The sequence below is a fragment of the Melospiza melodia genome, chromosome 3, assembly GCF_035770615.1.
Source record: "Melospiza melodia melodia isolate bMelMel2 chromosome 3, bMelMel2.pri, whole genome shotgun sequence".
Taxonomy (NCBI): domain Eukaryota; kingdom Metazoa; phylum Chordata; class Aves; order Passeriformes; family Passerellidae; genus Melospiza; species Melospiza melodia.
The window spans coordinates 104,104,240-104,128,922 of NC_086196.1; the positions used below are offsets into that span (position 1 = coordinate 104,104,240).

General features: G+C 40.1%; 1 protein-coding gene across 6 annotated transcripts in view; it reads right to left on the minus strand.

The window, feature by feature from the left end:
- LCLAT1 (lysocardiolipin acyltransferase 1) overlaps positions 1-16,235 on the minus strand; it is a 111,757-nt gene extending 95,522 nt beyond the window's left edge. The window contains exons 1-2 of one of the 6 annotated variants that reach the window (XM_063152427.1): positions 16,185-16,205; positions 15,969-16,062 (exon numbers count right to left, since the gene is read on the minus strand). The gene's annotated coding sequence lies outside the window, so the exon portion shown is untranslated. Of the gene's footprint in view, positions 1-10,770; positions 10,885-15,963; positions 16,063-16,184 lie in introns of those variants that run through there. The other 5 variants (XM_063152431.1, XM_063152426.1, XM_063152432.1 and 2 more) reach the window with 5 other exon arrangements.
- Positions 16,236-24,683: the final 8,448 nt, after the last annotated feature.

The following is a 24,683-nucleotide window of genomic DNA, read 5'->3' on the forward strand; positions in this document are numbered from 1 at the left end:
GACAGAAACCATCCTGATATGAAATGTAGATGCCATTGTAACTAAAGAAAGTCAAATGGCAGAGAAGATGACAATGAAATATGTGAGATCAAATACACAAATAAACCCTTTATAATGAAAGGAATACTAAAACTCTTCTAAAAATGTCAGCTAGAGGAACTCAATAAAGGTCAGGACACTTTGAAAAGGAGAAGTTAATCAAAGACTTTCTGTATTTACTGTCTTTTGTTCCATAACATAGTACAATGTACTCTAGGTTTCTTTAAAGCTGTGACCTTTCTTGCCAGCATTCACTGTTCACTAACACAAAATTCCCAAGTTTTGCTTGAAGAAGCCAAACCTGTTGATGTGTAAATCATGAGTCTCCAAAAGCACTACTTAAATGACAGAGCTTCACCAACATGATTACTTTTGACTGTACTTGCATAAACCAAAATAAACAACAGGTGGGGAATGACCCCAGAACTCCCTTCATATATTTTAAACAGCCTTTAATGTTACCATTCCCACCGCTAGCAAATGAAAATAGGTGGGGCAAATATCTTTGTGCCAATAAAAATGTTTCATTTAACAACAAAGCATGTGTTAAGAAGGCCAATTAAAATGTACAGGCACGTTTTGAAGTCACTGAATTTAGAGTTATGAAAATAAACCAGCATTTTCAAAATGGAAGCATGACAAAAATGACAAGCAGATTTCCATTACCTTAAGGAAAACTATGGTTTTCAAATAATTTTCTTTAAACTGTCACTATCAAAATCAAAACAAAAATCAAGAATGAGAGAGATTGTGAATAGCATCAAAACCACTCTTGAAACTTATTTTTTTGTGGCTCAACAACCACATTTTCCTGTGTTTTAAAGTGCTTCTTTCCTGTCTTTCAGGGCAAGACCATTAATACAAGAGGAGAAACAGCCTATAGCAAGACTACACAACAAGTGCCTCTGTCCTTCCCCTCCTCAGGAAAAAGCCTTATTTTCCTAGGGTGGCTTAGCTAAAACGTACATTTAAGTTGCACAGCAGCTAAAACTACAGCTTCTGTTTTCAATTCCCATGATTCCCAAGACTTAAAAGTGGAAAGGAAATTTGTTTCCCAAATAACACCCCTTATTTTGCAGCTTACTTAAAGCTAAGTAGTTATTTCCTGTGAGAATTTTACAGGAGTTAATAAGACATCTTTTTCTTTTAAAGAGACTCATCCCTGAGTCATCTCAAACCCATACAGACACAGTACCCTACAAACAACAGATCCACACAGAATGGCTGAGGATAGAAGGGATCTCTGGAGGTCTTCTGGTCCTATCCTGATCAAGCAGGACCAACTGCAGCCAGAGAGCTTATGAATATCTGAGGGAGACTCCATAACCACCTTGGACAACCTGTGCTGGCGCTCACTGGCCCTCCAAGTCAAAAAAGGTGCTTTCTGATGTGGCTTGTCACTCTCATACTTTCAGAAAAATTTCATTGCCCAGGACTCTTCTCCTGGGAAGCTGAGAAGCCTCAAAGAAAAACGAAAACAATAATTATTTGATTTGTTTCTCCTGTGTTTTGCTGCTTTGGAATGTGTTTGGACATTGTTTACCAACACGTGGTTGTTTCATTGGTTTCTGCTTGAATTGTTTTTGACTTAATGACCAACCACAGTCAGGCTGTGTTGGGACTCTGGAAGGAGTCATGAGTTTTCATTAGTATCTTTTAGCCTTCTGTAAGTACCCTTTCTGTATTCTTTAGCATAGTTTAGTATAGTTTAGCATTCCTTAATATAATATAGATCATAAAATAAAAATTAGCCTTCTAAGAGCATGGAGTCAGACTCATCATTCCTTCCTGCCACGGGGCACCTCATAGATATGACAGTGTCTGTGTTTGTGTCCATTGCCTCAGGTCCTGTCACTGGGCACCTCAGAGAAGAGCCTGGTTCCATCCTCTCTGCACCTTCAGGCACTTGCACACACTGATAACATGTCCCTCCCCAAACCTTTTCTCCTGCAGGCTGAGCAGCCCCAGCTCCCATCCCCTCCTCACATGTCAGAGATGCTCCAGTCCCCTCCCCATCTTTGTGGCCCTTCACTGAACTCTCTCCTGTATATCCAGCATGTATTTGTGCAGGGGATCAATCCTAAACACTTCTGAAAGAAATGGAGTATCCTGATAAGCTGGGAAGTTAAGCCTGAAGGGTTAAAAGTTTCACCCAAGCTGCTGCACAGGGTTTTACAAGAAGGCAAAGAGCCCTCCAAATTCACCATGAGGGGGTTTCTGCTTTAGCCACAATAATAGCTTTGGTCCTAGTCCTAACTCAGAGCAGAACAATTAAGGCTAGCTTTCAGGAAACTAAATTCTGTCTGAAAATATCTCCCTAGGTGCAAAATTAGGAAGACTATAAAGTCACTTAAAAATTCACCATTCCTCAGCTCTCTTTCAAACAGTTTAAGTTTCATGAAGCAAATAATAAAGCAGATAATGTTGTTGTGAAATATTGCAAGGCTGAGAGAAAAAAATAGCAACTCTGTGTCACAGCATGACCTATCAAAACAGTTCAAATTGCTTTAGGAAACCATAAATATATTAAAAAAAAAAAAGTTTACCCATCTTCCAACTTTTTCCCTCCACATTTTGGTAAGAGGACCAAATGCCTAGGCAGACTAGAAGACATGAGCAACAACTGCAAGTTCCTTTACACTTATTTATATTAAGCCATTATTCTTTCACAGTGCTTCCTGAGCAGTTTACAGTAATCTGCACTATGAAAAAGGGATGTAACAAAGAAAATGAGACGTTATGTGATGAGCATTTCTTAGGATGTCAGAATTTTTAATAACTAACACTGTAGCAAAGAGGAAAGAGATTAATGGCAACAGAGCAAGCAAGAAATGGTATTTTACGTATATTATAGAAAATACAAAATTGAAAGTGATCTAAAACCTCTAACAGCATACTTATAAGTCTTTTTTACTGGTAACAAATTCCATGCTTCAAATCATGTTTGACTGCATGAGTCAGTAAGGAAAAATATAATAATTTCCTGATACTTCACTGAAATTCTTAGACCAAACTACAACAAAAATAAATAATAATCCCTTTTAGAAGGAATATTAGAATAGGATTCTCCTCCAGTTGTTCAGGAACGTTAGGGATTTAAAGTATTTCAAAATGTCTGGCTGCAGTTCAACACAACATAGCTAATGGGACTCAATATGAACTCTCCCATAACACTTTATCTAGTCAAATAATTTCTCTTTATAACTTTCTATCTCCAGCTTCCATACTGTCAGATAGAGATATCAAGCATATAAATGGGAAACTACATTAAGAGGTCATAACTGACTCTTTTAAGATGAAAGTAGGTTTTTCTATACATTACGAACCCCCTCAAGTCAGCTGCAAGATACCCCATTAAATAACATCTACAACCTGCAATTTCTGTAAAGCTGTTACACATTTTGATAGCATAATTTAGTCACTTTCTATTATGCAGACCACATAACAGAAATGGCAACACTTTTTGGCATCCAAGGTTACTTCGTGCATAGAGGAATATTATTTTTTTTTTACCACTAGCAGGGAAGTCAAGGCATTAATTGTAATTTGTTATCAGATGTGCCAATAAAGGCAATCACTGTGCCCTCCATCAAAAGCTGAAAGAGACTGAACTGATTACCAAATAAGGTAAAGTATGATAAATCTAAAACTCCAAGCTTCACACCTCATTCAAAACGCATCTCTCCAAGTTATCAACTGCAAAGATGTCTGCCAGTTCATCAAGTCACCTTTGTCTCATTGTAAATATCATAAAAAACTAAGGTATATTTACATCAATTCACTGTGAAAGCCAGCAAAGATTAGGGAAAGCTGTCTATCACCAATTAGGAAGTAAAAGTCAAAGCACAGAGGTTCAGTATTACTTCCTTGGGAGAAAGGCATCCCAATCAACATCCTTCACCTTGACTGCAGAGCTATCAGCCTGAAACTAGAGGAAGTGGTCCTGGATGGCCAATACAATTTTCACAAGTTACTGTGAGGAAAATTTCAGAATGTGAGTAGAGAAATTAGAACAGCCTATTTTCCTCCTACTTCTTGGAACAATAACCTATGTGTTCAATCATGCATGTGTAAATAGACAAGGAACTGCTTCACTCTGGACCAAAGCAAGATTTAAGGCATGAAGCACAATTTGAGAGGCATAAAGCAGAATTCAGTCAAACTACAGGACCATTTGTGATTGTAAATGGCTTTGTAGAAATACCTTGGAATACAGACAGATTTCTTTTTCTGGCGCTCTTGATCCTATATTCAGGAACTCATTCCAGTGACTTCTCTATGGAGTCAGCATTGATCTCTACAGGTATCTATCATTTGCCTACAATAAAACAGACTGCCAGGAAATCATAGTAGTCTCAGACTACAGATGAAGTGATTCTGTGGAAATCTAACACATAATGATTAGTTTGGGCCCAGAAAGTGTTTTAGTCAGATACAGCAACATCGGAATTTACAGGAGGGGTTTCGCAAGGGGTCATCCTCAGTGTAAATAGTTTGCTACATCCACAGCGGAGATCAGGGGATTCAGCACCACTCAAAACAACATTTGGGATACTGCAGCTGCACAATGAAACACAGAGAAATTTTAAAGCACCAGATTTAAGGCTGTTGCTCCCTGGCTGGTTTGTTTTTTCACACAGGAACTCCACCTTATCTAATGCACAGGCCATGACAGCAGGGTGAAGAAGGAGAAATTACTTTGTAATTCTTTTTCCGCTTCCCATAATAGAGTGCTTAGATATTAAAATTCTAGGGCAAAATCCTCTTTTTTCCCCTTTTTCTTCCATCTTAAGTTTATTATACTGCTATCTGAAAGTGCTGTATTTCAGTAACTTATTTCCACAAAATATCCTATTTGTATTTTAATAACTCAAGGCCTATATTATAACTCAGCACGCAGCATATGAATTGTGTCTGCTTAATCTGGAATGTTTCCAGACTAATTTTTTTCAGAATATTTGTCACTGTGCAGTACATCACAAGCACAATTCACAGTTGTTATGAGCTTCAGTTGCAGCTGTGAAATTTGCATTCTTTATTTTATAGACGTCCAATTTGGAACCTTACTATTAAAATACAAGGATCACAAGTGGTTACTGTTAATAATGTTACTTATCTTGCTTCTTAAGCAAAAAGTAAAATTCAGGTCTTCAGTGGGATTTAACTACAGAAACCTTCAGATTATCATCTCCAATCCTTTATTCAGTTCAGGATACAACATCAGGCACATGCAACAAGTAAAATGTGTTCTACAGATTCCACAGACCACGTTCTTTACATCTAAGGTGTTCCTAAAATACAAGCTGTGGTAAACAGCAAGTTTTTAATGGAAGAAAAAAAGATAATGTGTTAATGAAAATACATTCTGTCAATTCAAATAAGGAGATGTGGGTGACATTAAAAAACTTAGCCCATATATCACTTGTCACTTATGTTTCTGTTGGTATTTTAATGAAGTCTAAGATCATGAGCCTACTGTGAAGAAAATCTGGGAGAGTAACAGCTGCTCATCTCTAATAGCAATCGTGTAACTTAAGAAATGCCATTTTATTATTTTCAAGGAACAAAGGAAAGGAAAACACTCCAATGACAAGGCAGGATATCTTAAACAGAGGAAGACCCAACATTCCCACGTACAATATGCATGCTTTCCTAAAAATCAAAACCTCAGCATTTAAGTTGGCCAAAACCCATAACTTCCAAGCATCCCCTTCACATTCTTTCACTAAATTAAAAAAAAAACCAACCCCCCCCCAAAAAAAAAAAAACCAAAAAACCAAAAAAAAAAAACCAAAAAAAAAAAAAAAAAAAAAAAAAAAAAAAAAAAAACAAAAACCAACTGGAGAGATCAGACATAAGTGTTTCTGTATTTGCTACATTTCAGAGTAGGTCTGGTATCACCAACAGGTTAATGGATGAAAGAGCAAAGTGCTAATTAAAGCAAAAGCTTTTATTTCAAGCCATTAGTGTAAATCTGTATAGTCAGTGTACAATTCCTTAAACCAGCAGGCACAATTGAGTTAAAGAAAGAGCAAATCCTATCATTTTTAATGTTTCTCATGCCTAATCTAGGTACCTTTTTTATGAGTACTTCACAATTTTCCTCCCCAGAAGCAAAATAATGTATTCTAGTGCTATTAAATGCTCATAAAAGAAATGATTTTCAAATAAAAACCTTAATATGACAATCCTAAAATGTAACCTATTTTCCCTTTGAAATATATTCTGCCCATCAAGAAAAGTCAATTACATCAATCAAACTACAGAATTTGAAGATAATAAAGTAATGATTCTAAGTATTTTCTTTTTCCCTACTAGTTACATTGTAGCCAGAAAATTTCTTTATTCTACATTAAGGAACAACTTATCCAAGCTAACTTCCTTCTGAAAAAATTGAGTTTTTATTATGATTGCATTTAGAATGCTTATATAGACATTTCCTAAGCTTTTTCCAGAACAAAAACAGTTAAAATGTTTTAATTAAACCACTTTTCCTTGAGAAATGTTTCCTTTACAATGTTTTTAATATAACTCAACATTGGCTGCATCTTTCTTGACAGATGGTATTTCCTTAACAGAGAATGTCTCAAATGGTTTATGTATAACATTCTTTCTAAAATTCATTTCCTTTCTGTGTAAGAAGTTAATACACCAAGAAAAAAAAAAACAACCAGTAATGTTTCATGCCATGTGGGATATAACTGTTCTAGAGTTTTGCTTTAAATTAGCCGAGTAATATTTTTGTAGAAATATTATTAACGTGGTTGAAGCTTAACATTTGCAAAATGGAAAAATACTTGCCCACAACACTGCTTCTCTCCAGATCCCACTCCAACATTAACTTCTCTTTTATGTTCTACTCCTCAGTCCCAGTCTGGTGAAATCTGACAGATCTCAGTAAGGTTCAGCTTAAGAGAGAGATGTTAACTGAGTGACTGTTTTCAAGAACAACAGACTGGTAGTTCTGTAACAAATACCTCCCAAACCAGAAAGGAAAGTTCTTATAACTTCCCTACAAAATCAATCAAGCCCCTGAAATCAGCAGAAAAGCACACCATAATCTTTCTCAGGAGGAGGACAGACGCTGAGGTCTCACAGAAGTAGATGCAGCTCCTAGGGGTGAGCCACTCCTCCATATTAACAACAAAACACAAGTTCTTAAGAGGGAGACTTGTATCAGCTGGAAGAAGAACTAAGGTTCCACAAGTAAAAATCTTGGGAAAATGGAATTTGCAGGAAATATCTTTGCAGGATATTCAGGCCAAAGGTATTGGGTTTGCAGCTTGTAATATACACTCCCTATAAAGGTTGTAAATGTTTGGCTAAAGGGCTGGAGGGCAACAGCAGCAAGAGCAGTCTTTAAGTGATAAAGAAATACCTGTTGATAATTTCTTTTTCTTCTCATTATGCTATAAGCATTCATTAAAATATTACTTTTCTAACAGATCAAATAATTTTCTGTACAGTCAAAAAGTTTTTATTCTAAAATATTCCGCCACCTGTGGAACTATATTTACAGTAATATTTTGCTACTTTCCATTTTTGGGCATCTCTTAGCCAATATGCTATTTTGTGAGACTTCTAGTAAACATTATCATCTGTGTTAATACTGCGTTCATAGAGAATATCCTGCACTGAAATTCAAAGCTGTCAGACAGTTTCCCTAAATTTGAAGGCTTGTCTATTTTATAATTATCAAGAAATGACGTATTTCTAAACTTTACAAAACCCTAAATATGTCTGTCCTAAATATGCCTTTTCCAGCTACTTTTGTCCTTCAATACACATTGAGAGATCATGGAGACTATGAATACAATCTTTCTTTCTAGTATGCAAACTCATTTTAGCTTCCTGCTCACAGCAATGCTACCTTCAGTTCTGAAGGCAAGCTGAATGCCCAGAACCCATGATAACAAAGCTTTGGGACATATGTGCAGTGCCAGTTTGTCTAAAAGATTTTTATGGATGCCTTCCATAAGGTTATAAAAAAAAGAAGAACTGTATTTGGCACCTCTGTTTGCCACTGGCAACATGTAAAATGAACAAGGACCTGAAGGAACATGGGAATACCTGACAGCTTCCCTTTAAAAAGGGGAAGGATTTCCTACACCCATTCCAGGGGCCCCATGCTGCTGCTGGAAGGTGAAAGTCTGCCAAGCTGCAAAGGCACAGAGAGAAGGCAGACTCTCAGAAAGCCCAGCTAACCTGTGACTGAAAGGAAAACTTTACTAAATCCTTTAAACTCTTCATATGGTTAATTCCAATTAAAAATAATTGTTATTAGTATGTTTTCAAAGAGAACTACAGGAGTACTGTGTAACACATCATATTTGTTCTTCAGCAGACCAGCCTACCACAATTACTTCAACAAAACCCACATCATTTCAGCTATTTCTCCCTTTAGACAGAATATGAATTCCTGTGCTATCAATAACCATTTTAGCAATATCCCTATTGTGACCACTTCAGGCACATTTGCTTCTGCCTAAACTTAATTTCCATACTTCCATAACTACAGAGCCATTGTCTCAATTTTGCAGGTCAGTCATCTCTCAAGGTCCTTTGATGGCTGCTGTAATTAGAACACACACAAAAAAGTAGCTGTTTGACCTCTGACAACTTAGCAGGCATTTGTCTTTCAAAAACTATTAAGGTGGCAGACAGGATAAACATACAGCTTTTTTACCCACTGTCATAATCTAAATGAGATATGCTGTTCAATTCAAGCATTATTTGAAAGTGTGAGGTTTTTTATTGCTTAGTGGAGTTGACACTCTTCAACATCTAACACTGCATCCAAGAGAGGTGCAAAACTAAATGCTTCTCAACATTTACCAAAAAGACCAAGATTTTTTCTTCATAGCGGGACTGAGATACAAGACATACAATGCCTACCTTTATTGCAACACAAGTAAAAATATTCTGTGAGACAGAATAATAATTATTAAAATGTAAATTGTGGAAATTGGCATCTCAAGACAGAATAATTAATAACAAATTAATGAAGTATTCATTCTGTAATGAATGGCAGACCCATGCAAGCACTCAAAATAGCGGATAACTGTAAGGATTTCATTTCAAACTTGGTATTCAAGAGAAAATTTAAACCTGATGTTCCTAATAAAAGAACACACTTCTCTGAGTAAAACCATAATTTTGGGAGAGACACACCCTTTGTCACTTCCAATGGTTAGAAATAGATGAGTCTGCAAAACATTTATTGTAAATCATATTGAGACCAGTATTTTTTGAAGGAAACTCTAGTGCAAAATCTATCCATCTCATGGAGGCAGCACAAAATGCAGCAAAACCAATCCTTTCCTCAAACAGTCTATCACCAAAGTTTAGAAAGATCAAGCATACACTACATTCCATCTTCTTAGACAGACTGTAATTATTTAAGAGAGATTCAAACAAACCAAATACCCCCTTTCCAAATGTGAAATGCATGCCAATTCCCAGGGCATTATCTGGGAATTCCACTATCTGATGATGAATTACACATAAATAGCTGCCTGGCAACCCATCATTTTTACTTGTCCTGAGGATAAATCTACTAACCTGGGCAAGAGATCCTAAAAGAAATTGCTAAAACTGTTTTCTTTTTAAAGGAATCCACTAGGTAAGTTGACAGATGAGCGGTGTTTTCACACTGAAGAGGGGGGGGACCAGAAGAAAGCTGCTGTCTGTTTAGGAGGCTGAAAGGAAATGATTAGCCTTACCTTACCAGACTACAGGCTGTCTCCATAACCTTGGCATGAGTGTATTACCTCACACTTCCTAAAATGCTGGACTTTTGAAGAAAACAGGATTTCCATGAGTGAAGAGTTTTAAAAAAAATGGACTGGTTCCCAACAGAAACTTAACAGGTAAGTATTTCTTATACTTGTTTTGCTCTTTGAGAAATCTTTTGCAGTTTTCCTTGGCTTTGTTAAAGAACCAAGCAATGACTTCCCTGGAGCACATGGCCCCCAGCTCCAGCTGATCCACAATCTTAAAAATTTACCCAGCAGAACCAGAAACAAGCTCCAAGTTCTGACCATAGCCTGAAAGCCCATTTGCAGCTTGGATCAGCATGTGGTCATCACTGTCTCCTGGCTTATCATACCAGAAGAGTTAAAAGTTGTTTCTCAATGAGGACAAAACATGTAACTGCTTTTCAGTGAACAGAATGCTTAAGAAATTCCCACTGTACCACAAGAATTCTGAGGAAGAGTTAGTTGAGTTTATGAGAAAAAAACATTCACTGAAATTGAAAGTGCTTCACCATTTAAGTTTCTTAAAGGTAATAGCACAAGCTGCAAATATTAGAAGAAAAAAAAAAAGCTTTACCAGTCATTATTAAATTTATAATGTTTTATTCTTGCTGAAGTACTATCTGCTTTTTCAAAAGCAATGCTCTTTACACTCACGCAAACCACAAACATGATCTTGAAAACAAATGGAATTGATCAGCTGAACAAATGCCTGATTACTGTAGGTATTAAGAACCAGAAGGATCTAGTCCTTCTAGCATCTGAGTAATAAAATAAAGCATCTAAAAAAACAAAATGAGCTTTCTCACAATTCCATGTCCAAACTAGAACAGAATGTTTTGACATTATTTTCACTAGAGAAACAGTTTTTCCAAGCTAACCAGCACATCTCATATAAAAACACAAAATGGAAATCCAGAGGACTCATCATTTTCTTCCATTTCTCCTCACACTTAGGGAAAGGAATTTACTCTACCTGTGATCAGAAGAAATGGTCAATCTGAAGAGAAGTCTGCTGACAAATTGACTCCCTTGATCTCTGAACACTCTGCCAACTGGAAAACTCTCAGTATAGCCAAGACATTTTTTTCTGCATTTGGGTATAAAAAAGTGATACAAGATTGGTAACAGTTTTCAGAGTCTTTTTACTTGAGGGTTTTTCTAGCACTTTTCTAAAAACTGTAACAAGCAAACGTTTAGCAACTCAGAAGGTTGTAATAGTCACCTGATAGATGCAATCCAAATTCCTTCCCACTTCTGTGTGGGAATATATAAAATGCTGAATACCATCTAGCCAGAGCTGTGCACTTGCTGTACATCTGTTTACAGCTTTAACTCACCAACTGAAAATGGCAACTATACCCTGCCCAAGGACATACAAGACAACCAATGAAAACAGTAATCTCCAAAACTTCACACACTGCTTGCAGAGAAGTCTGGAAAAACAGAGGCATTTTACTGTGTTTTGATGTTGTAATTTAGCAGCTTGATGAATGGAATTTACAGTTGCTTTCTGAACAGCTACCTTTCAAATTTCAGAAATACAGCGTGAAGTGCTTTCAGTGGTATTTATTACAGAGGAACTACTAGTATCCTATTTGAGGCTGTCTATAAACAAATTGTAAAAACAGTTCAAAAACATTAATCAGCTTAAAAACATTAATTTCTGCATACATTTTTCTATGTAAGTTAAATCCCATTAGGAGAACATACTTTTTAAAATATGGCTTGAACTAATTTTAAAGATGGTTGGAAAAGTTTGGCCTACACTGATTAGAGTCTATACTTAAATGAAAGGAAAATTTAACCACAAAAACTGTGCTCATTTTAGAAAAACAAGCATATCACTGCCAAAGTGCAGTCCTAAGTTTAGATGGCTGTCTGACTAAAACATTATAATTATGAGAAACTGAAATGGATTTCTAAATGTTTCAAGATGAAACAGCCATTGGGTAATTTGCAAGATATGCAATTATCTTCTGAATTCAAACACAATGCTAATACCCCATCTGAACAAATGCAGACTGTTTGTGTGAAGACTGAGGAAATCAATGTTAAACATCAATACCAACACTAGATAGGAGTAACCATAATGAAATCTAAGAGCAGAATTACCAAGTGATGTGGAATTAATTACTTCAAGAATTTTCTCCGAGGAGAGGGAAAAAAAAAAGGCTTGGAATCTCTCTCTGTTGCCTCTGTCTCTCCAAGAGCTGCTCAAGCTGAACAGAGGGTCCTCAGCCATTTTATCCTCACTAAAACTGCATCAGGAGGCATTTCACCCAAGCTCTCATGTGTAGCAAAACAGCAACATTTTTACCTTCCAACACCAGAGAGGGTCTTCAAATTGATTCAAAGGGTCATAGAACATATATTCTGCTACTTCAAAAAATTAACATTCATATCTTCATGGGATCATTACCATACTTGACCATGCAAAAGTTAAAAGGAAACAAAAATTAAACATAATCACACGCTCACCCCAGATCTGTTTGTCCATTTCCTGTATAACCATTGTAAATTCCAGTTACTTTGCAAAGTAAGTTAAATCTTGATCTGCAACAATCATGAACAGTTTGATGCAATTAGCAGGATTGCAAGAAATTCAAAGTAACTCCATTCTTGTTTAAAAATCATGATGGCATGTACTTGTCAGTACCTGCACTACCTTCTATTGTCTGGCTTTGATTTAGTAAGAAAAATTAATGACTTGGTTGTGTTCTATTTCTGGGTCTCCTTTGAAAGCCTGAATGTTCAGTTATCTTTTAACTCTTCTGACTGCAGCCCAGTCTGTTGTTTCACTGATTTGGTGAAAGGAGTACAAAACAATCTGCCATTTATAGATAAAAACACACAGAAACTGTGAGGAGCATGTCTGGGGACACAGCAGTTCACAGGACCACCATCATTCCAAGAGTAATTTTATAAAGGACCAGAGAAACTTTTCAGTAAAAATTAATTCTCTTTCTACCAGCAGTGTGAGTTGAACCACATAACTGCTTCATACAGACTCATGAGGCACTCTTCATTTAGCCTTCATGGCACCTCTGGAGCTGCCACCAAAGGAGAAGAGCAAATAGAGATCAATTTCTCTCAACAGTAAGACATGCTGGATGCCTTAAAAATAATAAAACCATCGTAAGCTCGATGAAAAAGCACCTGAGGTTAAGAAATGTCTTTCAGAAATGCTGGAATGAAAGCAATACCTGCTCCCTTGACACCTAAAATAACATCAACAGCAGGTTTTACACCAAAGCATGCCTGAAACAAGCTCCTCAAGAGTCAGGGGAGTTTTAGTATCACACATGCAAAATCTTGGAAAAGCAGGGTGAAAAAAAGCAGTTCTGTTCCTAAGGGGAAAACACCTTAAGCCTATTATCAGATTAAAGGCAAATTAATTTCCTCAAACTCATGAAAGGATAGCATGTGAAGCTACTAATTTTGCATTGGCAAGTAAAGACTCTCCCAGTTTTTAACCCCTAAGCATTCAAAAACTATAATACAAACAAATGTAATTAGGTAAATTAAATTTATTGTACCAAAATAAGGTCAAGTTCACAACTAGCTCACCTAAGAGAAAAAAATTAGGAAAACGAAGAGATATTTTGGGTATGTTTGAAGAATTCTGCTATCATAGCTCTATCATATCTCACTGTGCCATGCTATAGCAAAAAATTGGACAATTGACAATGCAGAATTGTCTCTCAGGAGCAATTTACTTGTTAGGCCAAGGCAACAAACAGTAAAATCAAACTGTGAGCTTTTGCCCACAGTCAGCAGGGACCTGTTCCAAAAATTCAACTCTCCAAAGGTTCCATCTCCCCCTCTCTTAGCCCTGAGTGCTGACCAAGCACCACGCACACAACACAAACAAGCCAGCTCTCCTCAGGCCAGTGCCAAGAAAACATTGAACCAGACTGTGGAGCTCAGTGCCTCATGTCTGTGTGCTCCCAAAAGCAAGGGAACAAGGAAGGGACAGCCTTGAGCAAGACTGTAAGTGGAGGAGAATGAAATAAGGAAAGAAGGACAGAGGAAAACACAATTATTTGTAAATATATAATGATGAGGTAGGAAGAAAGCATACATTGAGACAAAGACTCTGCACATCCCAAGAAGATGAAAGAAGCAGCCAACAAAAGTAAAAAAAAAAAAAAAAAAAAAAAAGTGTTTTGGCAAAGCAGAGTTGGGAGGAGTAAGGGGTACCAGCACACTGAAGGATGGGACAAGTGACAGGAAAGAAAAGACATACGTGAGACTGTCCAAACAAAAATTAGGAGAAATAAACTCTATGGGGAAAACTCTTGGACAGAATCAGGTAGAAAGCCAGCAGAAGGACAAGAGGATTTGCACCTATGGCAGTTCACATTAAGAACCTAGGGATTAAAAATCTGGCTTTACTAAAAATAGCTGGTGAAGGAATAGAGACTCTGAAGGAACAGATGAAACACATGAGAGTTTCCCACGTGAGCAAATGGAGAAAGGTTTATGTGATCCAGCAAATCCTAACACTGCTAAAACCCCAGGTGGGTGTGAAGATGACACATTATTCCATTCCCAATATTCCTTCCAGATTGCTTTTGTGGGCAGGGCAGGGGCAGACAAAGCCAAGAGGGCAAAACTCATTGAGACTGAGGAGCTGGGCTAAACCAGAATTAAAGTTTCCCTGCACAATCTCAGTCTAGCTTTCATAGTAGGGTACAAAATTATCTTTCCTTCAAGATTCTGCCTCACTGAGTACATATGGTGAACCATGTGAGGTCTAAATGAATGTTTGTAAGTGACTTCCCTCTTTCAGCACAGAAACACTTTGGCAAGCAGTGAATGGAGAAAAAACCCTTGGAAGATGAGAAAGTTCCTTCACAGGCTTATACTCTCTTCAGTCTTACCACATATTCCCTACACATGGCTGAATTTTCTTTTTTTAAAACTGAAACTTTTCCGAAGTTTGAGGTGTAGTTCTGATTTTCTGAATGACCACTTTGAGATTTGGTTTCTCGAGGTACAGTTTCACATTATGGTTGACCCACAGCTGCGTTACATTAGCACAGAGGGAGAAACAGCTTTCATTCATATCAGAGCAAGCACTCACTGGAATAACTTCCATCCCCATAAAACTCTTAGATCAACTGTCCCTGAAGTCATCCAGCCACTAAATCCACTACAAAGAGACCAACAAGAACCCATGGCCAGGCATGGAAAGGAGTGAGACCACACTCTTCAGCTGCAGCCCACACACTGACCAAACTGAATTCACACTGGTAAAGGCTACCTTGACGTGCTGAGGTACAGCTTCCACTGCAGCTCTGCATTCAGACTATGAGCTAACACTGTAAAACATGATTGCAAAGTAAACCAATTCATTTTAGCTTTCTGTGTTCAATTTAAGACATATTGTGGCTTTTTTTTTTTAATCCTAGCTTCCCCATTTGTTAAGTGAGAAGCAGAATGGAGGGGAACCCATCTATTAATCTCTGTTTTATGGTGTTAGAATAAGCTCATGCTTGAGAAACATTAGAAGGTTACCATGCTATCTACAACTGAAATGTCCAAAAGCAGTGGCTAAGTTGTTTGACAGAACACCCAGGTGCTATGAAGTGAGAGAGATACGGTGATATTTTTAATCAGTAAGTAAAACACACTACCCATTAGTGTAGCCCACTCCACACACGCACGAAAGTAGAGATTAAAGAAGCCCAGAGACCAAGAACTACATTGCAATGAATGCACACAAGCACCGGTGTGAAGCTGGACGCCCAGTTTAAAACTCCAGCGTTTATTTTTAGTGTGCAGCTTCTGGCAGCCACAGCTATGTGCTGAAGAGCCCGGTTGTGCAAAGCCTTGTTGCAGCACTCGCTCTGCATTCACTGCACAAGAGACCATTCAGGTCAAAGTTTAGCTTTGCCAGAGGGCACATCCAGCCCAGGCGGCAGCAGGCGCGCCAATACTAACGGGAAAAGTGACAACAAGACACAATAACCAAGGAAAACCACCCCGTTACAGCTGGAAAAAACCCTGACTGGCTTCTGTGTATGTACAAGCCAAAACAAGACACTCAGTTTGTTCCCCAGAAGGAAAGACGCTAAGGATGAGATTATAACAACAGGCCTCCGGTTATTTATTCCTCCAGGTGCAACAAAAGCAGCAGCACTGAAACCGAGCTTTCGGGTACCGTACACGTCTCACACACACGGAACGCCTCCGCAGACAAGCTCAAGCGCTCTCCTCCATCGCCGCGGCTCCCGGCCGTCCTACAGCGCGGCGACCATGCCTGGGGACAAACGGGAGGCGGCTGAGAGAGAGCCCGGCGGGCGACAACCACCCGGCGAGGCCAGGGGAGCTGCGGAGCTGCGGAACCTCGGAGCCCCGGCGGCCCGGCCGCCCCTCCCTCACCTGGGACAGGGCAGCGCCGCGGCGGGAGGAGCTCACGGAGCCGCCGCGCCGCCGCCGCCGCCCGTGGGCGCCAGGGCCGCCGCCATCTTCCCGCGGCCTCTGACCCCGCTCACTTCCGGTCACGGCGGTCACGCCGTTGCCATGGCAGCGCTGGCGGCCGGGCCCCCTTAAAGGGACCGCGCGGGACGCGGCTCGGGGCCTGCGGAGGGAAAGCGGGCGGCTCGATGTGGGCATGAGCCCCAAAGGGACAGCGGCTCATCCGCCCCTCAGCGCGGCACCGAGGGGAAATCCGTACTCCTGCTTAGCTCCGGAATTCGTCATAAAATAGCCTATGCGGTGGGAGAGTAGTGGAAAACGACCGTGGCGTGTTTTCCACTGCTGTGAGGAGATGGTTTAACTTAACTTTCCCCTTAACTTTCCCCGAAACAAGCCGTATTTTCAGTTTTTATTACACCGCCCTTTGCCACCACTCACTGTTGATGGAGTTAACCTCTTTATACTCTTTCCACATGTATGTTTTTATAAGGTAAACAAAGCTGGTGAAACCCCCAGTCTGAGAAGGGAAACTCCAGGAGGTTTTAAATAAAGTTTTATGTTTGTATGAAACCAAAGTGAGTCCGTGCCCGGCTGACAAGAGCTGCTGGATGGGGACCAGAGTAACCTGGGCTCTCTTTCTGATTCCACATCAATTCCATGTCTATAGATGAACACGTTCCTCTGCAAAACTCCTGCGAAGTACAAATGCCTGGGCAAAACCTGATCCCATATCCACTTAGGGATATATCCCCCATAGCTGTTCCCCCTCTGAGATCCTTCTTTCTCACTGCAGCTAGCTTTGAGGACAACATTGTCTCTTCCAATGATCCAGTGAGAATTTGTTGCCTTAAAGAGTACCTTTGTGGGCTTGAGAATCAGTCATCAATTTGGTCAAAACTTGAAATCTAAAGGAAAAAAAAAATAGGGAATGAGCCTTTGGGGAATCTCTTCCTAAAAGTCCTAAAATGTTGGAAATTCCTCTGTCATCGCTTTTTGAGGGATTTGTTCAGCCTGGAGAAGTAGGAGCTAAGGGGGCACTTAGCTGTTGTCTACAACTGGTGGAAAGTAATTGAGAAATTATACCAGACTCTTCTCCAAGGTGCACAGCAAGCAAATGACAGGCATTGGTCCCATGATGCAGCAGGAGAAATCCCAATTAGTTAATAGGAAGGAATTCTTCAAAGTTAGAGCAGTCAAGCACTGGAATGGGCTTCCCTAAACCTTGTGCAATCTCAAACCCAGAATGGACCAGGTCTTATGTAAAATTAAGAACAGCATCCCAAATCCTTCGAAATGCTTTAGCTGAAGAGACACAGCCAGCTCTGTGTTGGAGCGCTCTGCCTCTTGTGTCGGGACGCTCTTTGTTGTGTGATTCACCTCAGCTGACTTGTGCTAACCAGGAAACAGGCATTTAGTCAGACTTAGTCACCAAGATTCCCTCCTCTAGGCATCTCCAAAAAGTGACCCATTCTGTCCCAAACTGTCTAAAACAGCCCAGCACATGGGGAGCTGAAATAGCTCACCTTGAGGTCACTCTGGCTGATGACATAGTTAAAGCCAGGTGAAATGAATCCTCACTGATGCCTCCTGAAAAAAAGGACAAGAGCAAGGCAAACTGCTGGATTTTAATTAGCAATAACTTAGCATGAAAGACATATCATCAGCAGAATGTCCCCAAGGGTAACATGTGCTGTGGGCTGTCAGCCACAGACTTGTGGCCAGGCTCCTGGGCAGCCTCAAAACTTCAAACAGAAGGTTGAAGTTGGTATCTGCAATAGATAGTTTGCATCTGCAATATCTGCAAAAATTCCTGGTGCAACCCTGTAATGCTAAATGGAAAGCTGTCCCCAAATTTTTATACTGCTGTAGTCTAGGAAGGTGAGAGGGGTGAAACGGCAGTCATGTCTACATGTGACTTTTGGTATTTGTACCAAAGGGCAGTCATGGCTCTTTTGATAAACTGGGCAAAAATGCATATGGCTAATTGCCTCTTGGGTTTCTGCATGGAAGAAATCCATGCTAAAATGGGTTAATAAAATACTGAGAAAGATTTTCCAAGTAGCTAAGTAAGGAGCTTTGGCACTCTGTGCACCAAAATATAGACCAGAATCTTACAGCAGCCCACTCTCTGCCACTTGCAGGGTGACCCTGGATAAATCATCTCACTTTCCTATCAGCATAGTAAGAATAATGACATTTTCTTCTTGCTCAGAGTGCTGTCAGGAGATGATAACCAAAGTTTGTAATTTGCTTAGAAAATGCCAACACCTCACTATATAAATTTTTGGTTAAGATATTTTACTTAAATCTGTGGAGAAAACGAATTGGTAAGACAAACAATAATGAGTAATGGTGTTCCTGTTTTCCTTAAGAACCCCAGAGCACTTTTGTACCACTTGGAGATAAATCTCTGTCTGTACATTGACATGCAGGCAGCTGAAGAAGGACATGGCATCTTTTCAAGCATTCACCCTAACACTCTAGCAGAAAATACAAAGACAAATTTAATTTTCAGTTGCAACTACATGGGCAAAGCAGATAAGCACCTTGTGCTTTACACACAGACACTGAAAGCTGAACTTGTGTGAAGTGAGGTAGTGTAGGCATTTTGTTAGAAAGCAAAAAGTCTGCTCAAGAAAAATATAGGCATTCATAATGCCCCTACAGTTTTTGTGAAAGTGGAAAGTACAATTTCTACAGCCAAAGACAACAGTGAGGGGAAGAAAAGAATGTTCAGTATTCAGCAAAAAGGAAGAATCCGGCTGACTGGAAATGTATGTGCATTTCAGAAGGCTTTGTTAAAATAATATTAAGGTATTGGCTTTATGTCCACAAAAATAATGCCATTTGATGCCGAAGTCAAGCTTTCCACGTGTTTGAAATAAAACAATATAGATTTAATTTAGCCACAAAACAATTCCTGTGGGGAGAGCTGGAAGCAGCAAGACCTGATTCCCAACAGCCATGCTTCCCTGTGCTACTCAGCCCATCTCCATCCCCACTGCATTAATTTTGTCTCCCTCCCACTCCATGGACAGCATCCTTGCAAAGCAAGAAGCAGTAGGTGCAGGTGGGCCAGCAAGTACCAGCTGCCAAGAGAAACAATAATGTTTGCTCAGTCAGGGCATGAATTTAGTTCTCACTCCTCTATCATAATGTCTGTATTAACAGATCTTGTAAGAGCATGATTGTTTCTGAGAATTCTGCCCTTCCATCAAATTTGAGCAAAATTCATCAAGAAGGTTCAAAAGCTCTTGGAAAGGGACTTGTAGCCAGACTGAAAAGCAGCATGGCCACATAAGGAAAGTTCATGTGAAAAAACAGATTGGAAAACTAGAAAGTTGCCCACAGTAGGGGGAAAAACCTCACAAAAATTAAAATCCTTTTGCAAGGGGATGAAATTGAAAATGATTCAGTCTTTCAAATTTTATTAGCACCTGAGAAATAGGAAAAACAGAAAATTATACAAGCTACTATCCATCCACTGACAGGACCTGGAAACATATGGCATGAAGAATTCAAGATCTTCATAGGAACACAAGAGAAAGGAATTTTTTTTTTTTTTTATTATAGCTGGGGTTAGCTTTACAAAACATTTTTTGGCTATATGCTTTGTAGCAGGACCCCTCCATTCATCTTGTATTAGCTCAGCTGGATGACAAGTGGCATCATGGAGCTCATAACAAGTCTCCAAGAGGGGACACAGAGAGGAGGGAAATCATTTGAAAGCAGCGTTACTAACAAGAGCAGTATGCCTAAAACATTTGGGGTTTTAATCACTATTGCTTAGCTCCGTGTTTTATTTGCAGACTAAGTCCCCTTGGGGCCCATATCTGAGCTGAGGGAATGATAGACCATGTGGCACTCAAAGGGAAGAAAAGATAAACAGTATGGAAAATATCATTAGGCAGCCAGTCACGCCTCTCTATAACTGCCAAAGAACAGCAGAAAAGATAACTCATGTTCTCCTGTTCCTTGAAAAAGCCTCAGTCACTTGAATAAAGAGACTTTCTAGGAGCTCTTGTTGAGAAATGGCCTGGGCTGTGCTTGCATCAATTGGTTTTCAAACTGAGATTCACAAGCTACTTATGGATCTGCGGAAATAACCGCAGTGGCTATTTCCACTTCCTAAATCTCATCAGTATGTGTTAATTGCTTTCCTAATGGTCCTATGCCGTGTAAACAGTTGCAAAATTAGCCCCAGAGATGGTATTAAATGATAAATTCAAGGAATGGAAGAAGAGGAAGAGGAAAGGATTGCATGAGAGAAAGTGAAAGATGAGAAGGAGCTATTAAATGCCTGAGGTGGGAGGTCATGAGGTGCATTCCCCAAAGCCCTGTGCCCCAGAGAGCAGTGCAGATGTGATCCTCAGGGCCCCTACTGCCTTTACTCCAAGGACACCTTGGGATGGCTCTGCCCTCACACCCCTGCTCTCCCCTAACAGACCTCATGTAGCTCATTTACAGAATCTGCCATGCTCCACATCCACCTGGGTTTTTCCTCTCTTCGGGGTTTTCTGAGCAAATTTCACAGCCTGTGAGAAGAGCTAAGTTACTTGATGTCTGGATAATTCACCGTCTCACCTCCATTTGCCTACTTTTCTGGAGGGTTTGAGATAAGGATATGACAAGCCTGCAGAAGGATTTTCACCTCTCCATCTGCTTGCAAAGAAAATCAGATATCTGAGCCCACATACCCTCCTAGGTGTGGAAATTTGCTAACTGTTCATAACATGCCTAAGCTGCACTTGTTAATTTTTCTTCCAGAAACAGCAGAAGTAGAGAAGAGGCCTTGACTTGAAGGGTATCAGCACAGCAATGAATAGAGATTACTGTCACCAAATCAAAACAGGGGAGGCAGTGACAGCATGGAAAGCTTGCACTGATTTAAGCTGCTATAATATTTCTGGTGCCTGCAAGGTAGGTGTATATCTCTGGAGACAGACTAAGCTTGTTCTTATGTACAGCCTCATGAACAGCAAACAATAAAGGCCACTGTTTACTACCCTACAAATATAGTAACTGGCACAGGTGATATAATGGGTTTAGCTGATTTGGGAAACATTATGAGTTCAAATGTTTTTACTATCAAATTCAAAAGACATCTGTAGGTACAACCATAAAAGGCGATTCAATAAATTACAGGGTTTTTTAAACTCTCCAAAGCTGAAGAGAAGATGGAGTTGATTCAGAAATGTTTATTTGATTTAGTTGCTGTTTGGTTCACAGGAGACTCCCCACAGGGGCAATAAAAACCAAGGCTGCCTTTTTTATAGTGCAAAGATTTTATACTGCAGCCCTCTCCAGTCTGTTTAAACATGCCCCTCTCTTGCCTCAAATACTAAGAAATTCCATTCATCACAACTCAGAAATTTCAGAGATGGAAATGATCTATTAGGCCCTATGATCCATCTCCGGAAAAATGCAGGGTTTCTCCCTATAGTGCATTTGTATTTTTAATGTTTTGTCCATCGAGTTTATAAGGTCACATTAGTGAAGTGTACCTTTCATTACATTTCATGTTTATGTCAACAAATAGTATGGGGTTGCTTAATTTCAGTGTAATTGGTCCTATGGACGTAGCAGGGAAAGGAAGCAAGCAGTAGCCACCATAAATGGCAGATGCCAGAATCAGGAGCGGTTGTTTTGTTGCTTAATGTGATCAGTGCTGTGCACAGTGAGCTTTCCACTATTTCTCTTTGGAGAGTGGTCATTCTAATGTCAGTCATTAGCAATTTGCTGCTGGTCACTTGGGAACAGCGTGTTTCCTACAAATTGCTTCTATTAGTCACCAGTTCTTGTCCAAATAATTGACTATGAGAGAGAGACAGCCTGTGTGACATGGGTGTTAGCAGGGTGGCAGAGTGTATGAGCACATTGTTATAGGACACACACTTTATGGTTTTGAATGCCAAAAATTAGTGGAATGGGCTCAGATCTCTTTTATGCTGGGGTCAGGCTGGAGCTGCACCACCAAAGTCCAATGGAGCACTTTGAAAAGCCAAGGCTAATGCACATGAGGTCAGTATCTGGCAGTAGTACAGCAGCACATTTGCTTGTCTCTGAAATGCAGTCACCTCTGGCATGAAACCTGGCAGCTGTTTCACATAAAATGGTCAGGATGTGGACCAATATCCTTCAGGAAAGGAGGAAGAGAAAGAGGAAGAGCGTGGAGGAGTCTGACTAGTTTGTACCCTTCATATTTCTGTCATCTGCCCCTTTAGTGAAAGCTCTTCTACACAGTGTTGTGTTCAAGTACCTGCTTTTTTGGCAGCCTTTTATCTCACTGAAAATAGGTGTTTTGGCATAACAGAAAATACAAGGAACAAAAAAAAATTCACTTACCTACTAAAAAGAAAAATGCTCTGTAAAAAAAAGCAGGTCACAGTAGCACATCAGGTGTCAGCTATGTCATTCTCATTAAGAACTACATTCCTTTCACCACACCATCTGAATACATTCTGCTTTAGGTTATTGCTGGACTGCTACTCTGGTCTTGCTGTCTTGGTTTGTGAAGGCTGAACCTGAGAGAGTACAGGGCTAAGAGGTTACAAATGCCCTCCCAATAAAACTCATGCCACAGTTATAAGGAAGTGTCAAAGATTGTGGTTGATAGGATACTTCTAGATGCCAGAAAAGGGCGCTTTGAGTTCATACAACTAATTCTGGAGCCTCTGAAAATACATCTTGTGACCCTAATGCAGGTGACAGAGGGGTGGAGAGAGAAGCAGCAGAACCTTTGAATCCAAAGCTGCCAGTCTCTGGACTGATAAAGAGAGAACTGGATGCCAACTCCCCAAACTCTGGGTAGGAACCAAGGAGGGTACTGGGAAACCAGAGCTTAATTATTGCTGCCATGGGAGGAGGCAGCAAGAGCAGCAGGACAATGGATGGGGGTTAGAGAGGGGATAGAGGAGCCAGCCTTACGTAAGCCTTTCCTCCAAGTTACACAACGGAGTAAAGTAATAACACTAATGCACTTTTATAATGCATTCCTACAGAGATTTAAAATGCTTTGAAAAGATAAGTAAATATTATATCACAAGGTGGCAGATGGAGAAACCAGAGCAATGAGGAAATTAGTGGCTTCCTTGTAACTGTAGGGAGAGTCAGAGTTGTGTTGGGGAGCAAGAGAAAGGTCTCTGGAGCCCCTGAGCACTTGGGCACAGTTTTCCAAATGCCCAGGTGTGCTGGACAGGAGGAAAACTGGCAGGTTAGGAAGAAATTTTCCCTAAATCAGGAAACAAATCAGAAACAAGAAATGCATTTTTCAAGCTGGAAAAAGATGTTTAGTGAAAAAAAACAGAGAAGCATTTTGGGTTCCCAGGATTTTATAACCTTTTCTAGTGTGAGCCAAAGGATTCTATCCAAGTTTCCAGAGATTATTCCTGACAGGAAAAGCAAAGCTTTTATAAAGGACATAGCAATGGCACAGTAAAAACAACAACAATAATGAAAAGACGTCTTTTGTTTAACCACCTGGACAGATCGTGGACAATGCAAATAAGATGTGGAATAACAGGCTCCAAGAGACAGGTCACAGCTACAGGGGCTTGTCAGGCCAAAGCAGCAGAGTGAGATAGTGTGAGGTGCAGGTGAGGGGTAAGGAAGGGCAGTGCTCCCAGGAGCATGGATCTGCCTGGGCTCTTTGTGGTAAAGCTTCTCTTTGTCATCAGAGCCAGTGACCCTTAGGAGTTGTCTGCTTTCCCAAAAACTTACTCAAACCACTTACTGATTTCCCAGTGACAACAGACTCTCCAGCCCTCCTTACTATCTCCCTGGGCTGGACTAGTCCCTTTGGGGTTACTGTGGGGGAGTAACAACCTCAGGAGCAATCACTGGATGCAGAGGAACCTCCATCCTGCAGAGAATGTGTTCTGTGCCTTTGAGCATGTCTGTCCATGCAGTGAGGAGTGTGGAGGTCACCCTGCTCATCCCTGGCTATTAATTGATGCATGCTGAGGACATCCCCTGACTGCTGCTTTGCTGGTCTTAGCTCTCAGTCCATTCCTGCTGCTCTGCCTCTACTCATGGGTGCAGCTGCACTCTTTCTCCCAGGACAGGCAACTCCTGTGCTGTGTGTCCCCTCTCCTGCCTGTGGTACTGCTGTGGGCAAGACAGATCTTCCAGGAGAGATTTTAGCTGGGGAGGTCAGATTATGTGGCTCAGGACTTTACCTGCAAGACAGAAATTAAGCTTTCAGCAAAACACTCAGCTCTCACCCCTCTTGGACTGAGAGGAGGGCTCAGCCATGCATCCAGAGGTAACGCTGTGCAGATCTGTAGGAACAGTCCTGTGTTTTCTGTGTTCATTCAGCTTTCAGGACTTAGGGAAAAATATATGTCCTGCCACATGAAATGCAGTAACTAATAGATAATGATCTGCATTTCTGCACCATTTAGCAACTGCTCATGACTGCAGTGTTGTAACAGGTCAGTGAGCAGACAGGTGTTGCCCCCATTT